The sequence below is a fragment of the Morone saxatilis genome, unplaced genomic scaffold (genome assembly GCF_004916995.1).
Source record: "Morone saxatilis isolate NCDOM2014 unplaced genomic scaffold, NCSU_SB_2.0 Contig10, whole genome shotgun sequence".
NCBI classification, from domain to species: Eukaryota; Metazoa; Chordata; class Actinopteri; family Moronidae; genus Morone; species Morone saxatilis.
Window position 1 is genome coordinate 17,965,704 of NW_023339652.1, and position 9,545 is coordinate 17,975,248.

At 36.8% G+C, this 9,545-nt stretch overlaps 1 pseudogene; it reads left to right on the forward strand.

Annotated features, from left to right (window-relative positions):
• Positions 1-3,721: 3,721 nt before the first annotated feature.
• On the forward strand, positions 3,722-5,967 carry LOC118339082 (annotated as a pseudogene).
• The last annotated feature ends 3,578 nt before the right edge of the window (positions 5,968-9,545 follow it).

Here is a 9,545-nt window from a genome sequence, read left to right on the forward strand (position 1 = left end):
TTCTTTCCCAAAAACAATTAAACCACCCTGAACTCTCACATGCACTTTATTTTCATTTCATAGTCCAACCACCCCAACCCCCGGACTTCTTTCTTTCAGTCACTTATTATATTTAAAACACTTACCATTTACAATGTGAAATACATAATGTGCAATATATATATATATAATATTTAACATTCTGTATATAGCACCATATTTAATTTACAAATGTACACACTCCTCTTAGACTGTGCACCTTATCTCCCTTTTCTTTTTTTTTGCACTTATTACTATGTTCCTATGTTTATGTTTATACTGTATATTTTTATATTCTTACACTGTTTTTTTTTTTGCACTCTATTGGAGTTGGTTTTAATTCATTTGTACAATGCTGTATAGTGACAATAAAGGCATTCTATCTATTATATTCTTTTTTCTTCAGCTTTTCCTCTTATTATCAGCAGGGTAATACAAAATAAAAGTACCAGGTACCCAGGTACTAAACAACAAACAACTTTTTTGGACAAAAAAAGAGCAAGTGGAGTTCAGTCAAGCTGTACAATTCCAGTGGAAACATATTATTTTAAACAAACCAACAACCAAAAGATTAATTATTTTTCTATTTTAATCTCAGGTTTCTCTCTACATTTCAAAAACAGATGACTAATGTGAGGTGCAGATGAGAGGGCGGGAGCAACATGAACATGAAAAACTGTTTCCCGCCGGAAATGAAAACTTGAAAGAAGGTTCATTGCTGCAGAAGAGCAACGTCGTTTTTCTTTCTGAAAGAATCAAAGCATTCTTCTTCTATGGCCTTTACCAAAATACATCAGAGGACAACAGGTGAGTACAGTGGATGATATTTTTAGTCGTTTAAACACAGAACAAATCTTTTTATTTAGTGCTGAAAAGGTTTTTTAGTGAATTTAAGTGAACTTTTCAGTGTATTTTTTCTTTCATATATAGGTACAGTAGTTGGCACCAAAAATGCAGTTATACACTCATTTGAAAAAAGCAAAGTAAAAGTACCATGTGTATTCAAATTCGGAAAAATCTTTTCTTAAACTGAATGAATGGCAGAGACTTGCATGTTTATACAAGCAATAGTTCTTCATCAGCTCCACCTGAATTAAGCTTCACTGGTAGGTTAAGTTTTGGATGAGCATTGTAATAAATTCATATTAGGGTTAGGTTTTAAATGTGTGTTTTGTATTCTTATGTAATGCAGTATGCAATGGACCTGTACTTGTATAGCGCTTTCTAGTCTTTCTGACCACTCAAAGCGCTTTTTACACTACGGTGCCACATTCACCCTTTCACCCACTTCCACTGATTGGCAAAGTCCATCGAACAGAAACTAACTCATTTCATACAAATTCACACCCCAATGCTATTGCATCAGGAGCAATTTTGGGGTTCAGTATTCTTTGCTCAAGGATACTTCGACACGTGGCAGTAGGAGCCGGGGATCGAATTTCAACAACCTTCTGATTTGGGGGGACGAACCCGCTCTGCCTCTGAGCCACAGCCTTTCCCCTAACACTCTACTTTGCACTACAACACATAAATTTTTTCTTTATTTGAAGCTTATGCTGAAACACAAATCATTACAATTTGCTTTTTAAATTAGTTCTGTTGTTTAATTTTAGGTCACTATCAGCTTAGAACCATCTTCCAAACATAAGCTTTTTTATGTGTTTCCATGATATTTTGAGAAGAAAGTATTTTAGGCTGGCACAATATGGCAATAATTTTAATATTTTGCAATTTAATTTTGACAAATATTATTATTAGTGTGGCCCTGCAAAGCACGCTTACTATTATTCTGGCTTATTATTAAGTGTGCCTGCAAAGCACACTACTATTATTCCTCGGGGCTTATTATTTTAGGCTTGCCTGCAAAGCACCACTACTTATTCTTCCTTGGGTTATTAGTGTGCCTGCAAAGCACCAGCGGTACTATTATTCCTCATACTTTAGTGTTGCCTTGCAAAGCACACTTCATTATTTCCTCGGGGCTTTATTATAGTTGTGCTGCAAAGCACACTACTTATTCTTCCTCGGGCTTATTATTTCTTTCCGTACGTTTTTTCGGTTGCGCTACTTCTCCCGCAGCTTTTGATCGCACATACACAAAAAGGTACAAAACGTGCGGCTAGCTACAGAGGAGTTATTTTGAGGTATTAATAAGCTAGCGCTAGCTTGCCGGCTAGCTAAATAATTAGAAGGTGGCTAACAAGCAAACAATTTTAAAGTTGAATGATTTTTTAATATTAACACAAAATAAGTGCAATGGCCAGCCTTTTAAATTATTGTACCCTGCATGAGCTTGTTCTTAATATTACATTAGCACTCCTTCAGGTGCATTAATACAATTAAAACAACATTAACCGAATATCAGATTTAGCACTTTTAGGTAGGATTTAGCCGTAAGCTTAGCGATGCGCGTAGCTACGATTTATCGATTAGCGGCGGTAGCTAGCTATTACCTTACGCGCTAGCTTTGTTACTGTGTTTATGTGTCTAATCTACACTATAAAGAGAATGAGAAGTATAAAATGTAGTGCTAGCTAGCTAAGGAGAATGACATGGTATGAATATATGAGGCAGGCACACTCAAAATTTCTTTAGGAATTTTCTAGTTATTATTATGATTTGATAAGAATCATGACCAGAAGTTTTGCATTGCAATTTTCATTTTCTCTCAAAAAACTATTTAAATTATTATGATTTCTTATGATTTTTTGGGGTCTTTGACAAACAAACATGTCTTCTTACGTCTGGAGAACAATATTTGTAGTCCAGGGTATCTCTGCAGCTCTACAGTGCTTCATTATAATGCTGTTTGTCACACCTTAAAAAAATTGCAGCTTCTGCGATCTGTATATTGCACTTGGCCATGTTGCAACCTTGGTAATATTTCAATTAATTGTGCAGCCCTAAAATTAATCCACACTTTGATGACATCTTGGCTGGATTACTGTATTTCCTGTTACATAGGCCTTCCCCAGGCTTCATTACCTTCCTTAAAGTTGGACCAAAATGCACCTGCAGGGATGCTGACTGGTACTAAAAAGCGTGAGCATATCACCCCTATTGGCTCCCTGTCCATTTTAGAATTTAATTGAACACCTTGCTGATTACTTTCGACGCTCTTAATTGTGAGGCCCCATTCTATATCACATACCTTATTCCCTGGCACTCAGCTCCTAGGTCTCTTAGATCTGACAACCAATCTCTTTTGCATTTGCCATGGTGACGACTAAAACTGCAACTGTAGTGATATTGTCCCCTCCATCTCTGTTTTCAAATCTAGGCTGAGGGCATATTTTTATTCATTGGCCTTTTCGCCTACTAATTGTTTAATAGATTATGTCTTTTGTCACTTGTCGTTTATTGTTGTGATTGGTAGGTTTTCTGTTTGTATTACTGCTGTTTACTTCATATTTTAATGTTTTTGTGCAGCACTATTATCAGTTTAAGCTGTGTTTGACTTGAGTAATAGATATTTACTATACATACAGTATTGCTACCATCTTACATACATATTTGTCTTTATGGCTACAGTTTTTTGCTGAAATGTGTATCTTACTGTTTTTTGCAAAACATTTAAACCATTAAATTGTGCAGCTTAATGAGGAGGCTGCTTGGACTTTTTGTTGTGATCTATTTAACAATTTTGCAACCCACAGTAGGAAAGAGAGATGAGTAAGTTTGATTTTGGTCTCGTTTTTCAGGCATGTCTGCTGCCTACAGTCTCCTCTCTGAAGAGCAGTTTCTGTGTTCCATCTGTCTGGATGTGTTCTCTCATCCAGTTACCATACCTTGTGGACACAACTTCTGCAAAAACTGCATCGCACAACACTGGGACGTTAATGTCTAAAGCCAGTGTCCCATGTGTAAAGATGTCTTTGACAGAAGACCTGAGCTGAGGATCAACACATTCATATCTGAGATGGCTGATGAGTTCAGACGGTCAGCTGTAAAGAAAGCTAGCAGCTGCTTAGCGCAAAAATATGCCAACTCAGGAGAAGTTCTGTGTGACATCTGCACTGAAACCAAACTGAAGGCCCTGACGTCCTGCCTGGCGTGTCTGGCCTCCTACTGTGAGACTCACCTGGAGCCTCATCTCAGAATCCTAGGACTGAAAAGACATGAGCTGATCAATCCTGTGAAGAACCTGGAAGACAGTGTGTAAGAAGCATGATAGACCTTTGGAGGTGTTCTGTAAGACTGACCAGATGTGCGTGTGTCTGTTCTGCACTGAATCAGAGCATAAGGTACATGTCTTTATTCCTATGAAAGAAGAATATAAGGTAGAGAAAGCTAAACTGGGGAAGTTAGAAGCTGAAATTCAGTTGATGATCCAGGAGAGACGACTGAAGATTCAGCAGATCAAACAGTCAGTGAAGCTCAGTAAGGAAGATGCACAGAGAGAGACAGCAGACAGCATGCAGGTCTTCACTGGTCTGATGCAGTCTGTTGAGAGAGGTCTGGCTCAGCTCATTGACAAAATTGAAGAGAAGCAAAAAACCACAGAGAAACAGGCTAAAGGCTTCATCATAGAGCTAGAAGAGGAAATATCTGAGTTGATAAAGAGAAGTGCTGAAGTGGAGCAGCTCTCACGCAGCGAAGACCACTTCCAGCTCCTTCAAAGCTTCCCATCCCTGAACACAGCCCTACCCACCAAAGACTGGACAGAGGTCAGAGTTCACCAGTTGCACTCATTATATGAAGGGACTGTGAGGAGAGCCTGTGGCTCAGCTGGGGCAGGAGACCTCCAGTAAAGGATTGAGAAGCTTGTGTGCGAAGTTGAGGTTGAAAAGGGTCCAGCTTTGCAGGGATTGTGACTCTTGATCCTGACACTGCACATTCAGCCTCATTTTGTCTGAGATAAAAATCATGCGTCAGTTGTGGTAATCAAAACAGAAAACTATGTCAGACAATCCGGTGAGATTTTCCCAATAAGTCCTTGCTGTCTTAGGAAGGCAAAGTTTCTCTTCAGGAAGATTTTATTACGAGGTTCAGGTTAAAGGGAAGACTAGATGGGATTTAGGAGTGGCCAGAGAGTCGGTCAACAGGAAGGGACATATTGCAGTTTGCCCAACGACAGGCTTTTGGGTTATTTGGCTGAAGAATGGAAATGAGTACAAAGCTCTTGATGAGCCTGGTGTCCATCTATCTCTAAAGTCGAAGCCTGAGAAGGTGGGGGTGTTCTTGGAGTTATGAGGAGGGTCTTGGTTTTGCTCCTTTTCATGATGTAGATAGCGAGCTCTCATCTACTCCTTTACTGGCTGTAACTTCACTGAGAAACTCTACCCATACTTTAGTCCAGGTCTTAATGATGGTGGTAAAAACTCTGCCCCTCTGATCATCTCTCCTGTCAATCACACTGAGTAGACTTTGATTTTCACAGGAAAGATGCTTTGAGCTATATTATTTGTCATACACAATGGGCCTCATGCAAGATATCCATTTATTTGTTTTTCGTATTTCTTAATACCCACTGATTCACCAATGTTTCCCTATGTTTGCTCTTCACTCAGGTGAGAAAACATTTTATGAGTGGTTGAAAGCACTCTTACCTAAGATAAGAAAAAATATCTATTCCACTGTCCACAAATTGTTTGTCTAACACAAGCACACAAACTTTTTAGATGGGAGGAACATAAAAAACACATGACTATCATATAATCCAATTTAGATATATTTTAGTAATTAGAGTAATTAAAATTATTGTATTATTAAATGAGTGGGCTAAAGAAACATTATTGGTCCATTGATCCCAATATCAACTATAAAAATCCTTGTATACCTCGCACAGTTCTATTGTATGAAACATACAATGTTACATACATGTTAAGCTTTCAGATTTTAGAACTCTAGAGTTTCAACTTTGTCCTGTAACACCACTGATGCTCTGGAAATTAAAGTTTATTAAACAGAACATAAAATTTTAAGCCTGCTTAAGTTCTTCTTCTAGATTTCTAGAGATATATTTTAGATACCAATTAATCAATATCAGTATCTCATAGATATGTATTTATATTTATGGGGCATGCACTGTTATACTATGTATTCAGTTATTTTAATTCATTAGTTATTTGCTGTTTTTTTTCTGTTGATATATTTTTATTCTCTTCTAGTGTTATATGTGTATTTACTGTAAATTTGTTGTTGCTACATAACCTACTGCTGTAATTTGAATAATTATTATTTTTAATAATAATATTTGACTTCTTTTTTTTCTTGAGAGAAAAGTAGGGGAAAATACATGTAAGAGAATGTGGCTGCATGAGACCCAGTGTATAATTTCTTGTTTTATTGTGGTTGTGGTTATTACTTTATTCCTTAGGACTACATTTCGCATTAGATATTTCATTAATGTTTACTATTACTGCTCCAAAACCAATTTCCATATAATTCATAATTCTTAATTCCTGATTCAATGTAATTGTCTGCAAGTGTCAGTATTGACGTTATTGTCATGGTTTTACATAAAAGAGGTGTTTAATTTTTAGTTAATTTCACAGAGCAGTAAATGAAGTGAAATGTGTACATTTACAGTGTGTTCACTCTCATATTTTAAACATTTACTGAAATAAAATAAATAGAAAAATGTTTGTGTTTGTGTTTCTGCATGAACAACTGCACGAGAGGAGAAAATATAGCAGACTGACACTGTAATACTGAATGTGAAATTCTGATTTGTTTTTAAGAGATCAGAGTTTTGTGTTGGTTGTTTTACTAAAGGGGACTGGAGCAAATGACAGTTTGACATGACTTGACAGGTGACAGGTTAGCTCAGTTGGTAGAGCTGGCGACCCTTGTACTGAGGCCCAGGATTTGAGTCTGACCTGTGGCCCTTTGCTGTGTGTCATCCTCTCTCTCTGCCCCCCTTTTCTGTCTATCTTTGACTGTCTGCTTCAATTAAAGGTAAAAAAAATAACAAATAAAAAAATATATATTTTTAAAAAAAGTTTACAGAAGAGTGCTGTTATTATTTGATTTCTTCTTTTTATTATAATCTGAATTTTAAAAGTCTAATCAAACTGTAATCAAATTCACCATCTGTGAAAGTACAGGAATTATTGCTGTTTTCAGCAATAAAAACTGGAAATAAAGTTTCTCTAAATAAGCAGTAAATTACAGTTAAAGACTTACATTTTACATTAACTTAGATTCGATGTAAATTCACAGGCTATCTTTGTACTTTCCATGTATTTAAAAAATACAGAAAACATCTGTAAAATAAATGGGAAAACCCCATAACACTAGAACATTTGTTCATTCAGTGTGTACACACTGCAATGTTACAATCCTAATTTCTAATGAACCATCTTTCCAGCAGGTGATCTTGACCACCAGGGATCCTGGATGCAGATGAATCCAACTCTGAAGCCGGAACCACCCTCATTTGCTGTGTATTTTAATACAGATGTGGACTGTGTAGTAGTAAAACAACATTATTTTATTATAATTTTATCATCACAAAATGAAATGAAAGAAACAGAAAACAGAAGTGCCTTTCATGGCCAGAACCAGGATTAAAACATTTCAGGAGGCACTAGGCAAAAAATAAAATCATAACAATTGCAATCATATAGAGGTGAAGTAAAATAAAAGAGAATGAAAGACCTCCATCAGTAAAACTAGAGAAAAATACATACATAAAGAAAATACCCATAGGTAAAATATGATAGTACTAATGAAGTATCAGACATTAAGCAGCATGCTAGAATTAATTTGTGTTTTAAAAAAAGAGTGTGTTTTAAAAAAATATTTTTTGGGGCTTTTATTGCCTTTAATGGATAGTGACATGAAAGGAGGAGAGAGGGGAAGACATACAGCTAAGGGCCAGAGGATGGATTCAAACCCTGGGCCACTGCAGCAAGGACTCAGCGTTGGTACATGGGGCGTCAGCTCTACCAGGTGAGCAAGACACTCTGAAAGTTAAACCTGTTAGAAGAAGCGATTTAAAAATGTCACTGACTCAGCAAGCCTTAGACTCTCAGGTAGGTGTTCCAGAGCAGAGGGGCCCTGACTGCAAAAACCTGGTCACCTACAGCCCTGAGCCTGGACTCAGGATCAGCCAGCAAAACCCTGTCCGAGGATCTGAGGCTGCGTGCTGGCTCATAGGGATGCAGCAATTCAGCAATACAGCAGAATTCTAAAACTGGCCGGTAACCAGTGAAGAGCATGATCTTGTCTTCTTGTGTTAGTCAACAGCTGAGCAACTGTATTCTGTACTAGCTCTTAACTACACATCAGTGCGCAGTGTGTGAGTTCAGGACTCAGGGCGGGGCCAAGCTACACATATAAGAAGTGCTATGCATGAACGCGCTAACATGCTCAGGTTTTTGGTGAACTAAATGTGCAAACTATACCATAGCTTCAGGGGAGCTCACATTTTTCTCCCTTTTTTTACATTTTTAATGATATGATTAATAAAGATGATAATTACTGATGACTCACCCTCGTGCACAAATCATAAATCAATATTAAGTTTATGCATAATTCAGTAAGGCAAATGTATGGCAAAAATAGAATATAGCAGTCCCTCCATGAAGTTGCGATTCCAACAATTAACACAAATTTAATCAATCCCTGTCTCAGTGGAACAAGTTGCCGACAATTTTCAATAAATCCTTTCCTTACTTTATCCTAAATGCCTAAAAACATCTCAACATGCATCACAATTTCCTAGAAAGAAAGAAATACGATCACCTCCCAAGGGGATTTGGGGATTGTAAAATGTTTTTTGGAGGGCCCGAACTGGCTCCGCTGTAGTTCCCTGTAACTAACTAATTAACTAATGAATGTTGAGTTTACTGCAACACATGTAGGTGATGAACAGTAAAAGTCTGCATCAACATTCATGTGTTCTTTGTCTGACAGAAGACTTTAACACTAGACAGGAACTATAGAGGAAGAAAACCTTATTTGCACAATAAATCTTTTTTTTTTCTTTCTTTCAATTGCTTCTGATGGTTCAAATAGTTTAGACTCTATAAGGACAGGAAATCAGATATCAGAGGATACACAGAAACCTGTTTATGTTTATATTATTGTTGATTGTGTGTTATTTTATAAACAAAATAATTTTCTCAAGTACTCATTTTATGAGTAACAACAACAATTAACAACAACCAGTATGGAGCAACTTCCAATCACCAACTTTATAACAAGACAACTTTATTATATCATTCATGGGACTGACTTCCAATTCAGTAGCAAGTAAAATGTCAGTTTTAGTTTGTCTCATTTTGTGAGGCTGAAGCCTGAGGCTCTACAGTGCTATTTATGACTGCCCAGTATCTTATAGAGTGGCTGCCAATCCAATACATAATAGGCCTATATCTCAGCTTTTGGTTCACTTCTGTGAAAAAAGCTTCTAGACTACACATCTTGTAATATGATATGATATCTTGATATCATGTTTTCATCTGACTCTAAGATGGCAAGAACTTTTGATGATATTTGATAAATGACGTTTAACTTGGAGTATATTTCTACTGTGATATCAGTCATTTTACATCAGTAAAGGATCTAAATGTTTCTAG